General features: G+C 23.2%; 1 protein-coding gene across 4 annotated transcripts in view; it reads left to right on the forward strand.

Annotated features, from left to right (window-relative positions):
- The window catches only part of LOC134833898 (tyrosine-protein phosphatase non-receptor type 13-like), a 65,837-nt gene that overhangs the window by 12,223 nt on the left and 35,703 nt on the right, over window positions 1-17,911 (forward strand). The gene's annotated exons all lie outside the window — the stretch shown is intronic.

The raw sequence follows: 17,911 nt of genomic DNA on the forward strand, positions 1-17,911 counted from the left end.
CTAATTATATTTATTACGTTTACTACTCATGTGGTTCTTGCCAAAAAAAAATTACACAAAAAAGTCATTAATTGACAGCGAAATTAATTAATCCCTGTGCTTACTTTACTCGAGGTAGATACACATAAAAAATAATGTGAGAACAATTTTTTTTTTATATAAAAACAAAAATTTAATTGGCTGTTAAATTTTCTTGGCCTGGATGCTTTTTTTATACTTTTTATATTATTGCCTCAAATGAGATATTTTTTAATGGCTTCAGTCATTTTTTATTTATTCGAAAAAGAACAAAAAAAGTAATAAAGAGCTTTGGTAAAGCCAGAAAAGCCAAGCAAAGAAAGCCTCGAGTTGTGAATTAATATTAAAATATTTTTTGTTGAACGATGGAAATATTTAAGTTTTTTTATTCCTACCTGACAACATTTTTTTCTCTATCAAATATGTGACAGGGTTGGGAAAACTTATTATGAAATTTTTGGGAAATTTTGCTTTTATGTATTAAGTTTAAGTTTTATAGTTAAAAATATTTTTTTTTATTTAAAAAAAAATTAACGTTTTTGGTTTAAAATAAAAACTGAGGAGGGATTTTTTGATACTTTTATCTTGACGAAATTTTTTCTCTATGAATTCTTTTCTCAAGCGAGGAATGTCATCTTATTTTAAGTTGTTTGATGGGAAAAAATCGTTCTTTATGTTGAACAAGTCTTTGTTTTCAATTTGACTAATATACTTTCATCTGATGCTTAAAAGTCTGATGCTTCTTCAAATTAAGAGAAATTTTTCTGAAGAGAGGTTAATATATCAAAAGGACTCTGATCTTCCAGCTTAAGACATAAGATCTGTTTTCATGTTCTGCCTTGTTGCAATTGGTTTATTGACAGTAGTATCTAAATCCGTTCTTATATTTTTTAAAGTGTTCTGCAAAGAAATTTGCGTCTCACTAATAATTTCTTCAGTTGATGTTTTTTTTCGGTTACTTGATAAGAGTCTTTGTTCCAATTGTCGGGCTGCAATGTTGCTGCGGTATAAAAAATAAAAAATTAATTTAAAAAATTATAAAAAAAAACTTATGAAAATTTATGCTTATAATTTTTTTAAAATTTTTTTAGGAAAAAAAATGTTAAAAAAATGACTTTAAAAAAATAAAAATAATTTTTAAAATTTAAAAGTAAAAGTTTTTTTTAACTTTTTTCGAACCCTGTCAAAATTCATAGTTTTTTCTACACATATTTTTTATCAACTTACAACTTGTTCACATACATATTTCCAAGGGATTTTTTTCCGTATCCGGTCAGTAAATTTTTTTATCATGTAGAAAAATCTCTTTAATAATTTATGAAAAATTCTTTGCTTGCAGTAATTTTACCTCCCCCGACCATCATTAATGCTGTTATAATAATCATTATTTTTTCGCTGATGAATATTTTTTTTTCTCTTTCATCGTACTTACTTACTTGCATTGTACCAAGTGAGCAACGAAACGACGTTATAATTAATTTGAGCTTTTTGTGAAGTCAGTTCTTGTATACATACGTCGCATGTCGAGTGCTGTTAATATTAATAAATATCCAACATGGAAATATTTAATTCATAAGCTCTCGAACACATTACAACAACAACGAAAACAACGATATGTGGAAATGAAAAAATAATTACTGCAAATCAAGGTAAATAAATGAACGAATGTTGCTGTGGTCACCTAAAATTATCAAGTTACATACATATCATGGATATGGATAAAATGAAGAAACATTGGTTTTGGGAATTGTTTTTATGTTATTTCCGAAGAGGAAGCAAAAAAGAATAATTTAGCAGAAAATTTACGATTTCGAGGTAAATTGGGTTGCAATGGAGCGTTATTGAAGGTTTTTTGTTTTTTTTAAAAAAATATTGATTTAAATTTTTAATTGATTAAAATAATTTTAAGGAAAAAAAATTTAATTATTAACTTTTCTTTTATTTATTTAAAAAAAATAAAAAATAACAATTGATTAATTAAAATAATTATTATTTTTTAAAAATTAATTAATTATTAAAGAATAATTTTAATTGAATTATTTATTTAATTTTTAAAATAATTTATTATTAATAATTTGAATAATAAATATTTATTATTTCAAGGAAAAAAAAATCAAATTATCGATTTTTTTATTATTTAAAAAAATTAAAATAAAATTATTTTAATTAATTAAATTAATTATTATTTTTAAGAAAAAACATAAAATTAAAAAAAAATAATTTTAATTCAACTATTTATTTAAATAAATAAAAAAAAATGATTCTAAAAATTTTATTTAATTTTAGAAAAATTAAAAAAAAAATATTTATATTGAGAAAAAATATTTTAAATTAATTTGAGTATAATTTTAATTTATTAAATTAATTTTAGAAAAATTAAAAAAAAATATTTTGACAAAATTTTAAATAAATAATTCAAATAAATTTATCAAAAAAAATTTTTTTAAATTTTATTTAATTTTTAAAAAATCTTTTTAAGATTTATGAAAAAAAAATTAAATAAAAAAAATTATTTTTTTTTTTAATTTTAATTTTTAGCCTATTATAAAATTTCTAATTTTTGTAAAAAAAAGACAAAATTTTGAACAAAAAACTTACCGAATAACTGTTGATTGTTAATCATAATCACCAAATTATGAAATTTCTACAACTTAATTGCTTTTTAACGCTCTTTCTTGTCTAAGCTCGTTCACAAAAACAACTCTGAAAATTTATCGACCATGCCATGTTGTTCTCTCTCTCTGTCTCTGTTTCCTCGAAAAACCGCACCATGAAAAACATCACCATGGAACAATATGTTTCGTTGTCTGTCTCTCGCACACACAATTACCCATATACAAGCATCATTTTTGACACATTTTAATAATAATAGTTGCTTGTAAATAAATACAATTTTACAGATAAATACTTGACATTTGCTCCTCTTTCGCATCAGCATCATCATCGTATCGGACAGAGATCGTTATCATGTGCCCTCATTCATTATTTTATTTGTTATTATTTTATCAGTTGATGCCAACCGAAATGCGAGAGAGAAATATTTTAAATTAAAATGCTCTGGCTTCATGTTTTGATTTAATTTGAATGGAATTTCATACATATTCATATTATTGGGCTTGGGTGCCCCCCAAAAAATGTACATGACAGGCAATTTCCAGTGAAAATCATAATTTGGCGAAATTACTAATTGATTTCTCCCGTACTGCGTTTTAGAGGAAATTTTACCAAAAGGTGTATGCGAAGGACATGATTTTGATATTTTAATTAACTACCCAAATAAATGAATAAATAAATGATTTTCTTTCGCTTCGGAAGTGCCTCGATATGATGGGGAGAGAAAATGGGCGGAAAGAGGAAATTTTGTTGTATCCTTTTTTTGTTTTCCTTTCTAAAGATGAGAAAAAAAAGTTTGAAAAAAAAATGTGAAATCACGTTTCGAACTAATTTAGTACAATAAAAATGTTATAACTTGCACTCACGTTCCTTTTTGTGATCCAAAGTGGATTATAAAATGTGTTTTAAGCAGCAGCGGATAAAATAAGATATTGTGCAATTTATTGTGTGACTGTGTAACCGGGATAGTTTTTTGCAGGCGAACAATGGATGTCGATGTATCTTTAAAAAAAAAGTTATGAAATTGTTGAGAAAAGTTTTTTATAAGCGCATTTTTTCCTCAAACAATTTTTTTCAATTTTATTTAATTTTTTTTTTCTAAATAAAAATTTAATTTTTTTATATTAAAAAAAATCATAAAAATTAAAAAAAAATAAAATTTTATTTTCTGTAAAAATATTCTAAAAAATATATTTTTTTGTTTGATAAAAAAATAAAAAAAAAAAATTTTTAAGAAAAAATTTTTAAAATTTTAAAAATTATAAAAATTTTCTGATTAAAAAAATTAAACAATTTTTATTTTTATTATTTTATTTTAAATTAAAAATAATTTTTTTTTTTGTGATAAAAAAAAAAATTAGAATGATTTTTTAAAATAAAAAAAAATAATAAAAAAAAAATGATTTTTTTAAAAGAGATTATTTTTTTAAAATTAAAAATATAATATTTCTTTTAATAAAAAAAAAATTAAAAAAGTATTAAAAATTTTTTTTTTAAATAATTCATGAGAAAATCATAAAGAAATTCTTCCGATAAGAAAATTAAAAAAAAATGATAGAATTTTCGACTTAAATTGCTCTTAAAAAATTATTTTAAAAAATTCAAAGAAAATCTTCCCACAAAAGAAGGACTTGAAAGTCAAAAAGAGTTTTCTCTCAATAATGCCTCTCAACAATACAGACAACAATCCTCTTTACTTCAACTCTTGCAAAAGACATTAAAATGGAATAAGTACGCTATAATTGAGTGGTTTCTCAGGCACAGCAAAAGTTTTTAAACTCATTTCAGACAATGGCAACGAAATGGGACGACGTCATAAAATCATTCCGATGGAAAATTTACCATCATCGAACCAAAGTCAGTAAATAACCACATTATCAACATCGATATGGCGATAAAAAGGCGACAATAAAAGAAAATGTTTGGACCATAATACATAAAATATTTGTCAAAAAGTTTGGTTGACCTGATTTTTTTTATGAAATATTTTCACACTTCCTCATGAATTGAAATTTGATGAGTTTAATGACTTTTTGAACAATTTTTCTTGATTTTTAATTTTTTTTTTTTAAATTTAATTTTATTATTTTTTAAACCAAATATTATTTGAACTCCAATCAGTTTCAAAAAGATCAAATGTAATTTAAATTTTTTTTAAAAAAAAAAAAAATAAAAAATAATTTTTTTAAAATAAAAAAATATTTTTATTTAAAATAAAAAAAAATAAAGAATAATTTTTTAAAAAATTAAAAAATAATTTTTTAAAGAATTAAAAATAGAATAGAAAATCTTAAAATTTAAAAAAAAAAATTAAAAAATAATTTTTTTAAAATAAAAATTTTTTAAAATAAAATAAAAAATAATTTTTTTAAAATGAAAAAAAAAAAAATTTTTTTTAAAACAAATTTGAGCATTTTAAAAATAAACTTTAATTTAAAAATTATTTTTAGAAAATTTTTGAATTTGGATTTTTTTTTTAATTTTTTACAATTGATAAAAATTAATGAAAAATATTTTATTAACACGTCAAAATGTCAATTTTATCATTTTTTGACTCATGAAGTTCATTAAAAAAAATCTTTTGTGATATAAAATTATTATGCGAAAATTTTAACTTAATAATAATCGTTTAATCATTATAAATATAATGCAAACATGTTTTTAAATTAAGCAAACGCGTCGTCCTGTGCCAATAAATAATGTGTACAAAAATAAAATATTTATTATCGCCTCATCATCACATATTAATAAACACGTCGCTGCGACAATGGCGAACCGCAAAAAAAAATAATAACGTGTCCGAACAAAATTAACACTAAATAAAGTGAAAGAATAAAGACAAACAATGGTGCCAAAAAAAAATTATTATTATTATTACAAATTGAATTGCTAATGGCACATGACGAAACGTTCTATTCTCGCACCGAATTTTCTACGCGACACATCATTCTATTACGAAAATCAACAAACACACACAATTTGCGCTCAACTTGCCCGAGTTTTCGAAGCAATTCCAAAAACTAACATACTTTATTTGTGATTAATTTGTCACAAGAATCAGTTCAGCATAAATGAGGTTTGGTCACCACAAAAAGAAGCACTGTGTGTCGAGATAAAAGCATGACAAACATTCTCCGTTATTATATTGGATGAACTTACCTCACAGTTTCTCTCTGTTTCACTTCATCAAGTTGATCGTATAGAGACCGAGAGAGAAATTTTAAATGGACACAAGAACAAAAACTAATTTGTTTTCGACATACAGGTTGCCTTACAAGTGAAATGCAAATTTATGAACGGAAGGAACGGGAATCTGTGAGGCAGATAATCCTTTATTGTAGCATTTCGTGGGTGATTGTGTCATATTTGTTGAAAATTTATCTCTCTCGTAGGTTTCTATTAAAAGTTCGCTTTACGCACGTGGTGTCTATAGGCAGCTTTTGACAGAAAGTTTTGTGTGTTTCAATAAAAATTGTGAGGAGTTTGTGTTTCGCAGTTTTGTTAAATTTATATGCTTGGTTTGGATTAATTGAAATATTGGTTTGGATTTACTTAAAAAAACATTTTTAGCTCGATTAAACAAATTTTTAACATAAAAAAATAAATTAAAAGTCAAAAACTTACCATTTTTTTAAAGTTAAATTTTATCAACAGATGGCGCTGTAAAAAATTATACAAATTTTATCATAAATTCTTGGTTTGAATAATTTGGAATAAATTTTACTTTTAATTAATTGGAATAAATTTCCAAGTTTGATTATAAAAACTTTTAATGAGAAAAAATAAATTTTTATTTTTAAAGTTAAAATTTTACCAACAGATGGCGCTGAATTTTTTAAAAATTAATTTAGTTAATTTATTATGAATTTTTTGCTTAATTTACGATTAATTTAACAAACATAAAACCTAAAAAAATAAAAAAAAATTAATATTTTGTGAAAAACTTTCCATTTTATGTCTTAAAAGATCAAGTTTAACCAATAGATGGCGCTGAAAAATTTTATATCACATTTTATCATAATTACTTGATTTGAATCGACTTTAAAAAAATTATTTTAAGCTTAATTTTAGAAATTTGAAACTTGAAAAAAAAATTAAAAAAAAAATAAATAGTTAAAAAATTAACATTTTATCTTATAAAAGTTAAAATTTCACCAACAGATGGAGTTGAAAATATTTTTCAAATTTTTCATTTTATCATAAATTGAAATAATTATTTGCTGCTTAGTTTAGTTTAGATTTACTCAAAAAAAAGTAAGGTTGATTTAAAAAAAAAATCAAAGTCAAAAATTTTCCATTTAATCTCTTAAAAAGAAATTTTATCAACAGATGGCGTTGAAAATCTTTTTTTCACAAATGTAATTCATTTGTTTTAATTAAAAATTAAAATTTTTAAGCTTGTTTGCATTCATTTAAAAAAATGCTGAGAACTTGAAAAAAACCCTGAAAAAAACTAAAAATAAATTTAAAGTCAATTTTTACCAACAGATGGCACTGAAAAAAAGTTCTAAATTTATTTTAAATGCATGTTTTTAATTAATTGAAATATATTTTAATGTTTAGATTTTATTAATTAAAATAAATTTTAGGTTTAGTTTTAAAAAATTGAAACTTGCAAAAAAAGTTTTTAAAAAATTATTTGAAAATTTCCCACAAGATGGCGCTTTATAAAAATCCCTACCTTCAAAACGTAAACTTTTCACACTTTTTTCGCATCTCCATGATGAAATATTTCCGCTGGATGACATTTTCCAGACCGAACGAACGAAATGCATTCCGATAAAATCTGCATACATGTTCCTTCGTCGTCGTCGTCGTCATTTCGTGCCGTCTATTACTCCTTTTTTGCCATATAATAACAGTAATAATTTTCAGTGCTCCAACAAAATTACACAATGTATCTCTTTTTATATATTTATCTTGCACCTATTTGCCATGTTCGTGTTCCGCTTTTTGCAAGCTCAGCTACCTTGTTGGGTTCCTTTTTGCTCAACATATTTCTCATTTATTTTATTAGGCAAATTGTCAAGTTTGTATCCCATGGTTTATTGCCATGGCGTAGAATTATTGCATTTTGCACATGATCGCCATTCTTTGCCCGGACTTTTAATTTAAAAAGTGCCTTTTTTCAGTCGCGTGGCGAACAAAGTCATTATTGCAAAATGAATGGAAGTTTTTATTGCCGAACACGAAACGAAACGAAGCAAATTTATTTCCATCCGAACGATTTTTTTTTTCATTTTTTACACCCAATAAAATTAAAAGAGTGAAGAATTTTATGAACTGGCTTCTTTTTTTGTCGATGGCGATGATGATGATGATGATGATGAACTACTGAGCAGCTTTCTCGTTTATAATAATCAAATTATAATCGGTCTCTAATAAAATATTAATGGAGATACACGTTTTTGTGTTGAATGACAAGGACAATGCTTTGTTATGAATTGTGTAAATACAAATTCGGAAGCATGAAAGATTTTGATGAGAACAATGGCAGGCGGATAAATTTTTGGTTCTTGATAAATTAACGACTTGAGCGTATTTAATTTTTTTGAATTTCTGAAATACAAAAAAAATAAAATTTTATAATTTTTTAAAAATATTTTAAAAAAAAAAATAAAAAATTTTAAAAATTTTTTAAAAATTAAATTTATTTAATTAATTAAAATTAATTTAATTTAATTAATTAATTATTAAAAATTTTAATTAAATTATTTTTTCATTTTATTTAATTAATTAATTTTGAAAAATCAAATTAGATTAATTTAAGAAAAAAAATAAAATTTATTCAAATAAATAATTAATTTAAATTAATTTAATAAAATTTTAATAAATTTAATATTTTAATTTAATTAATTAATTATTTAAAATTTTAATTTTTAATTAATTTTTTTGTAAATAAAAATTAAAAAATAAAATAAATTTAAAATAAAAATTTAATTTAAATAAGAATAATTTAATAATTTTATTTCTTAAACAATTTATTTAAATTTAATTAAAAAATTATTTTAATTTTTTTTTTATTTAAATTTAATTAATTTTTAAGAATAAATTAAAGACAGACAATTTTGACCATCACAAAAAATTTTTTTTTTTCAAAAAAACTGAAACTTTTCTCAAAATAAATTTTAATAAACGAACATTTACCAAAAAATTTATGATTAAACAATGAAATCCTTTTTGCAAAAACAGTTGTCTGTCAGAATTTTATCGCTCATTCCCACATCCATTCATTTCCATCTCCTGTCAAGTTCTAAAGTTTAATTATGCTTGAAAAACAAATAAAATGTAAACTTTTTGACATGACATTAATTAAGTTAAAACTAAATTTCATACATTACTCCAACAACAACAAAAACAACGACGATAAACGTCGACAGCTCCGGATACAAAAGGATAGGAGACTAAAACGAGCGATGTAAGACAATAAAAATAAACAATTCATGCTGCTGCCGTTAAAAGTAAAACAAAGCAACGAAACTATGTTAATTATCATTTTATTTGTAGGTGTAGTTTATACCTTTTTATGCTGCATTGTGAAAAAATTATGATCTCACGAGGATTCTTTAACGTTAAAGAGTCTAAAGAGACTTTTGAAGAGCTTTCGTTTTATTCAAAACATTTTTTTTCAATTGAATAAAATTAGAAAGTTTTCAATTTTTTATCAAAAAATAATTTAATATTTAAAAAATATTTTTTTCCAAAAGAGAAAAAAAATATTTTTTTTATAAATTTTAATGATTTAATAAAAAAATTTATAGAAATTTATAGAAATTAATTTTAAATTAAATTGAAAAATTATTAAAAAAAAAAAATAATTTTTATCCTTTTAAAATTTTTTTTTATAAAAATATTTTTTTATTTTTTTTCATTTAAAAAAAATAATTAAAAATTTTATTAAATTTACATGAAATTAAAAATAAAAAAATTTTTAATAAATTTAAAATTAAAAAAAAAATAAATTAATTATTTTTTTCATTAAAATTTTTTATAAATTTTTTAAAAAATAATTTAAAAAAATTAAATATTTTTTTTATAAATAATTTAAAAATAATTTTAATGAATAATTTTTAATATTTTTTTATTTTTTTTGTTATTTATAAAAAATTATTAAAAATTAATTTAAATTTAAAAATAAAAAATAATTAAATTTAATTAATTCTTTTTAGTTAAATTAAATTTAATTAAATTTTTAATTATTTTTTTATATAACAAGTTAAAAAAAAATTAAAAATTTATTTATTTTAAATTAATTATTTTTTTTATATTTTTTTTTAAATTTTTAATCCATAAGATAAAATTCTTAAGCCTCTTAAAAAATTTAAATAATTCAAATTTTAGAATTCTCAATGAAAAATTTTAGTTAAAACTAAAAAAATCGAAACTAAAATTTTTCACAAATCCTGTGACGAGAAATTAGAGACAAGAGGCATCATGTTAAATAGGTTAAAATGATTAAAAAATTGCGTCTATCGACTTTTCATTATGTCGTCAGAGTACACAAAGTTAAGAGGGATGTACGCAATTACGTAACTAATTAAAACTGTATCGTTATCGTCGTCGACAATAGCTCAACCAACAATGACAAAAGGTAACATTTAATTGGATTCGTTAGAAATTCGTTTTTGAAATTCGTGCAATGTTCATGTATCAATTTTCCCTAATAACATAACATGTTCCCGAGCATTTGGTTAATTTGATTATTAAATTATGCGGCGCTCAGACTTTTTATGGTTTCTCGGAGAACGAACGAATTATGCAATTTTTTCCCTTGGAGAGTGCTTTTAATTATGATTTTTATAAAATGAAAAAAAAAAGATTTCTTTAATAAATCCCCAACATAAATTACCATAAATTTAATAATAATAATAACAACAGCAACAACATAATACTGCAGCAAAGCATGCCATGGCTCAACTATAAAAGCAGGCAGTTTGTAGTTGTTGTCATATGATATAATAATAATATTAAAGTTAAACGAACTGTAGCTTTTGCGTGAAATTTAATTGAATTAAGCTCTCTTTGAAGACGAGAAAAGAGGAAAAAACTGCGCGGAGTAATTTTTGCTTGTTTCGCTTTTATGTACGAGCAAAAAAAGCAAACTCGAGATTCTTGGCATGCTTTTTTTGTACAAAAGAATTTTTGCAGGACCTCGTTTCCATGAGCAAAATAGGCGTCGTCCTTATCGCAGAAAATGCATGTCGTCGCTTTTTCGGGTTACATCGCATATCACGACCGCACGAGTCTTGTTATTACGTGTGGCGGAACTGTATTTAATTTTAATGCGATTATAAACAGTAATTAAATGTTTGTAGTATGCCAAAGTAATGTGAGTAGTTGTGGCGAAATTATGTGAGCTCCATTCTCATGCTATTAGTTTAAGAGCTTGTTCAAGCCCAGTTTCGTGGAAATGGATGTACAACATTTAGTATCAGCGAAAATCTTCTTGGATGGTAATTTTTAACATTTTAATACTGAGAAGTGAAAATGAAGTCTATTTTAGTTAAGAGATCATTTTCAATTTTTTTTTTTTTTAATTTTTGTCTTTAGAATACTAAAGATATTTGAAAACTTTAACTAAAGAATTTTAGTTTAATTAAAAACAAAAATTTCTTTAGCTTTTAGAGCTGAATTTCTTTTCAGTTTTTAAATCTAAAAATTATTCAGCTTTTGGAGCTAAATTTGTTTTCAGTTTTTAAATCTAAAAATTTCTTCAGCTTTTGGAGCTAAATTTGTTTTCAGTTTTTAAATCTAAAAAATTCTTCAGCTTTTGGAGCTAAATTTGTTTTCAGTTTTTAAATCTAAAAATTCTTCAGCTTTTGGAGCTAAATTTGTTTTCAGTTTTCAAATCTAAAAATTCTTCAGCTTTTGGAGCTGAATTTGTTTTCAGTTTTTAAATCTAAAAATTCTTCAGCTTTTGGAGCTAAATTTGTTTTCAGTTTTTAAATCTAAAAAATTCTTCAGCTTTTGGAGCTAAATTTGTTTTCAGTTTTTAAATCTAAAAAATTCTTCAGCTTTTGGAGCTAAATTTGTTTTCAGTTTTTAAATCTAAAAATTCTTCAGCTTTTGGAGCTAAATTTGTTTTCAGTTTTTAAATCTAAAAATTCTTCAGCTTTTGGAGCTAAATTTGTTTTCAGTTTTTAAATCTAAAAAATTCTTCAGCTTTTGGAGCTAAATTTGTTTTCAGTTTTTAAATCTAGTTTTTTTTGGAAATTTGTTTTCTTTTTAAATAAAAATTCTTCAGCTTTTGGAGCTAAATTTGTTTTCAGTTTTCAAATCTAAAAATTCTTCAGCTTTTGGAGCTAAATTTGTTTTCAGTTTTTAAATCTAAAAAATTCTTCAGTTTTTGGAGCTAAATTTGTTTTCAGTTTTTAAACCTGAAATTTCTTCAGCTTTTAAATTTTTTTTTTCAAACTTATTCAGAAACAAATTTTCAACCATTTTTGAACTTCTCATTCACATTTTCATCGAATTGAATACAAAACTGCATTTTTCTCCACAAAGCGTAAACTTTTCATTAAAAACTTTCCATTAATTTGCCCAAAGTTTCTATCCCCCTTTGTACAATTACTTCGTACGCTGCAAACAAACAAATTTCCAAACGAGCTTGTAATTGAATAATGTTTCTTCGACATTTGTGCTCGCATGGCACGGATATCGCGTTGATTTGTCTAGACACGTATTACCAATTTGTTCTCTTCACGAGCCTTTTCATGTCACTCGCCAATAAATATCGGCTTGAAAAATGTGCACATTGCGTTGCGTTTGATTTATGTGAAGTAATTAACGTTGGAATCAAACACTTTGTTTAAATGATTTTTTTTATAGTGTTGATTTATCGGGATCGTTAGAGGTACCTTTTTCGTCCTCATCGTCGTCGTCGTCAGAAGTACTTTTTGTAATAAACAAACATGAGGCTCTAATCGATTTTTTGTGTATTTCTCCAAAAAGCGTTTCATAAATCCCGCACAAAGTTTATGAGTGCAATATATTTTTGTGCTTTTATGTTTGATATGGGAGTCGTTGCGTAATGAATCATCGGCGTGCGTTGTGTGTGGGTATTAATGGAATGGAGGACACTTTTTCAGGGCCCCATTATTAATATAAACAAATATAAATGTTGTCCTGACAATGTGTTAAGTTGGTCGATGTCGCCTTATCTACGAATGGAAAATATTTGTATCGTAACTTGTTTTATTATTTATTCGGATTATATTTTCAACAATAATGTACTTTGTGGTTTGAAGAGGAATTATTTTTACTTACCAATAGAGAGTTTTTAAGCTTGAAGAGAGGATTTAAGGACCTCGAAGAGAGAATTTTAAAACCTCAAGAGAGAATTTTAAAACCTCAAGAAAAAGTTTTGAAGCTTCAAGAGAGAGTTTTAAGACCTCAAGAGAAAGTATTGAAGCTTCAAGAGAGAATTTTAAAAATTCAAGAGAAAATTTTGAAGCTTCAAGAGAGAATTTTAAGACCTCAAGAGAAAATTTTAAGACCTCAAGAGAAAATTTTTAAACCTCAAGAGAAAATTTTAAGCTTCAAGAAAAAATTTTAAGACCTCAAGAGAAAATTTTAAGACCTCAAGAGAAAATTTTGAAGCTTCAAGAGAGAATTTTAAGACCTCAAGAGAAAATTTTAAGACCTCAAGAGAAAATTTTAAGAAGAGAGAATTTTAAGACCTCAAGAGAAAATTTTGAAGCTTTAAGAGAAAATTTTTAAACCTCAAGAGAAAGCTATGAAGCTTCAAGAAAAAATTATAAGACCTCAAGAGAAAATGTTGAAGCTTCAAGAGAAAATTTTTAAACTTCAAGAGAAAGCCATGAAGCTTCAAGAAAAAATTTTAAGACCTCAAGAGAAAATTTTAAGACCTCAAGAGAAAACTTTGAAGCTTCAAGAGAGAATTTTAAGACCTCAAGAGAAAATTTTGAAGCTTCAAGAGAGAATTTTAAGACCTCAAGAGAAAATCTTGAAAGTTCAAGAGAGAGTTTTAAGACCTCAAGAGAAAATTTTAAAGCTTCAAGAGAAAATTTTAAGAGCTCAAGAGAGAATTTTAAGACCTCAAGAGAATTTTGACCTCAATTTCGTCAAAAATCTTCAACTTTCATGCCTCAGCTTACTTTCAGGCAACGGAAAAACAACCCAAAAGTAATAATATAATGATCCTATAACATTTTTGTTTTCCTTAGTAACGCACTGAATTGTTGTGGCACGTTACTCACCTAACAAGCCGCTTATTCGCATAGCACAGAACGCTGAAATATGAAAATATATTTTTAAACAGCTTTTATTTGCGTGTTTAACCACAGTTAAATTATACACGCGTCGTACTTGTACCGTGCTTGTTGTCGCCGCGCTCAATAAAGTAAATTTTGTGGAAGGATCCTATCATGTTCCTTCGCTTATTTTTTATATTTTCTTCGCTGTACAATTCTTATCGCACACGTTTAAAATTATATCGTGATGTTTATATTGATTTTCTCACTCACAAATAAATTTCCTTCTGCAACTCAACTTTTCGAATGTTTTGAAAAAAAAAATAATAGACTTGAAAAAAGTTCGGGTGTGCCAAGAAAAAATATTGACCGAAAAATTTTTCGCTTGTGTGTTTGCTTTAAAATTATCTCTATTTATTTAATTTTTAAATAAATGCGGAAAAATTTTCTCCCTTTTAATTTTTTTTTTTTTTTTTTGAAAGAAAATAAAACATCAAAAGAATTTCTTTGCAAATCAATCAATACAAAGTCGCTAAAGCAACCAGTTGGCGTTATTTATTAATGAAAAAAAATTTCTCATTATTTCACAAAAAGTATTGATTACGACAAGACGAGCCTTTTGAAAGATTCTCAAGAACTTTATTTAATGAGATGCCCTTTTGTTTCGTGATTTTTATTCAAAAGGAATCATGTTTCATTGAATAAAAAGTTGCGATGATGAAAGAAACTTTTCTGCCGTTAAAATAATGAGAATAAGAATCGCAGGAAGATGAGCGAAGAAATACTCGGAAGAACTTTTATTTTATATCTTATTTATAAATTTATTATCAGATTTTATTTTATTTTAATTAATGGAAGAATGGATGGACGGTTTCTTAATAAAAGAAAAAATAATAATATTAAGCGAAACATATTTTCTTGTCTTTAAAAAATTAAAAAGCGTATTTCGAAAAAAAAATTGTTAATTTACTAAAAAAAAACAAAATTTGAATGAAAAATTTGAAGAAGAGTAAAAAAATGATAAAATTTTTAATTTAATTAATTAATAATTTTAATAAATAATTAATTAATTAAAATGTATTTTTATTAAATTAAAATTAATTTTAATTAAAAAAATTTTAAAAATTAAATTTAAAAAAAAAAAAAAAACAAAATTAAAATTAAATTTATTTTTTTTTAATTTAAACAGTTTATTTAAATTTAATTCAAAATAATAAATTTTTTAAAAATAATTTTTTTTTCAAAATTTATTTAAAATTAAATTAAAGAATTAAATAAAAAAAAATAAATTTATTTAAAAAAATAAAAATTTAATTTTAAAAAAATTAAAAAATCAAGAAAAAAATTAAATTTTATTAGTTTATTCAAATTTAATTCAAAATAATTATAATTTTTTAATTTTTTTTTTTTCAAAATTTATTTAAAATAATTTAAATTTGAAATTAATTAAATTTTTTAAAAAAGTTAAAAAATATGTTTTTAAATCAAAAAATTAATTAAAATTTTAAATTAAAAAATTATTTTAAAAAAAAAAAATTCAGGAGTATTAAAAAAGTGAAATATCATTTTTAATACCTTTTTTAAATTTTTTTAAATAAATAATATAATTTTTAGAAAACTTAAAAAATTTTCAAATTTTTTTGATTAAAATGTTTTTAAATCAAAATTTTTAATTTTAAATTCGTAAAAGAAAATTCTAAAATATTAATTTTTACATTTTTGTACTCCTCAATTATTTTTTACACGAAAATTTAATATTTTTATACAAAATAATTTTTTAAAGAAATTTTTAATGACAATTTGGAGCCTTTTTCTTCAAATTTTCTTCATCAAAATACCTTTTTTAAACAAATTATGAATTAAACACGATGAACACAGAAAATTTTCACCGTAATCGCTTATCCCCCAAAGAGAAAAATCTCTTTTTTTTTCTTTTGTTTCTTCTTCTTCTTCCTTTTAACAATTTTTCTTCCTTCAACTTACCTCCCATCAAAAAAAGAGGCGATGTACAAGTCAGATAACTTTTTTGTGCGTTTGTCGTTTGATAAGAAAGGAAAACTCGGGATGGAAAAATTGTCGAGAGTAAATTAATTTGCACCTGTTAAAATCAAGGCGAGTGAGTAATTGCCATAAAATTAAAAAGCAGGGTGATTTATGTAAATTTATTAAGTTCCATCACTCGCGAAATATCCACTCGAGTGCGTTTAACGGGCTGGGCATGCGAACGAATGAATAATAATAATAAATATTTCTTGCGTCAACGCAGCTTTGAGACGAATTTCGCGAATATTTTGGATTTTGTCGAAATAAAAAAAATGAAAAATAATATTTTATGTCGTTATAATTTGGCTGACGGCAGTCCCAAAAGTATTATCAACGTGAAAAAAAAATTTTTTTTTTTCGTGAAACGAATTCCCTTGACGTTGCGCGGTAATAAAATGGAAACGTCCAAAAATAAACATAATTTATTGTATTAAAATTTCGGAATTAAACGAGAATCTTTAAGTAAATATCCTTATTACGCATTCATCGACATGCATTGCCTCCGTGGATGATGAAACGGCAAAAAAGCGGCTATTTTATCGGAATTATTACTACATCGAGAGCGAATTTACAAACAAATCCCATAAAAAAAAGGGAAAATATTTTTCTCTCAATCATTTTGTGTGCTTCGGAATCGATCGAACATTCAAATAATTGCAAAAGTTTACAAGATTTATTGAATGAATTGATTTTTTATTGCTTTTATTGTTGGAAACAAATGAGTTGAACGGCATCATCAGCAGGGAAATCAAATGAATGACATTTTCTTTTTTTTATTTTTTTCAATAGAAAAATTTCCTCTGCTAGTTTTAGAAAAATCGAAGAATGTTAATTTTAAATCAATCTGATTGAATCTTTTCTGACGTATTTTTGCTCGTAATGTAATGAAAAAAGAGACGACCAACAGCGATATTGACAAAGAAAAGCTCAATTACGTAAGCGAAATGAGATAAGATGAGATTTTTTTGGAGACAAGAATTCAACTTTTTTTTTGTAGAAGATTCAATTCAAAGAGATGCGAAAAGAGAAGAATCTGTTCATTATTTCGTGGGGTGTTAGTTGAAAGTAAACATAATAAAGAAAGAAAAGAAGGAAAAAATACGTCAAAGGCTCGAGTTTGTACCAAGAGTAACAAATGAATATAAAAAAGAGTGATTTTTCTACTTTTGCGAGAAAAATTGGATGAGGCTTTGAAAGGTGTCGTGAAATGAAAAAAAAACTTTAGCGTATTTTTAAAAATTAAATAATATTAAAAAATAATTTAAAAAAAATTAAATTAAAATTTTAAATAAATTTAATTTTTAATTAATTTTCTTCACAAATTTAAATTTATTTTTAATAAATAATTTAATTTATTTTTTTTTTTTATTTTAATTAAATTTTTTACAATAACTTTTTATAGGTATTTTTTAATTTTTTATTTAATTTTATTTTATTATTTTTATCATAAAAATTAAAATTTAATTTTTTAAAATTATTTTTTAATTAATTTTCTTTAAAATTTTGATATTTATTCTTAATTTATTTATTTTTTTTTAAATTTTAATAATTATTTTTTTTTTATTTTTTTAAATTTTTATTAAATTTTTATTTAATTATTTAATTTTTTTTTTATCTTTTTTTCAGAAAAATATTGAAGATAAATTATTGTTTAAGAAATTTAAAACTAAAAAAATTTTTAAATTATAATAAATATTTTATTTTTTAATTAATTAATTTCTCATTTTTTTTAATCCGATCGAATAAAAATAATTTTATTTAATTTTTTTTATTTTAGTCTCTTTATTTTTGATAAATAAATATTTTTTTATAAGTTTTTAGATTAGATTTATTAGTTTTTAGATTAATTAATATTTTTTTAATTAATTAAAATTATTTAATTAAAAATTTTTAAATTAAAAGAAAAATTATAAAAAAATTATAAAATCAAATAAAAATAAAAATAAATTATTTTTAAATAAAATCATCAAAATTAAAATTATTATTTAATGAAGATTAATTAAATTAGGTAAAATTTATATATT

Source organism: Culicoides brevitarsis, chromosome 3, assembly GCF_036172545.1.
Source record: "Culicoides brevitarsis isolate CSIRO-B50_1 chromosome 3, AGI_CSIRO_Cbre_v1, whole genome shotgun sequence".
NCBI lineage: Eukaryota > Metazoa > Arthropoda > Insecta > Diptera > Ceratopogonidae > Culicoides > Culicoides brevitarsis.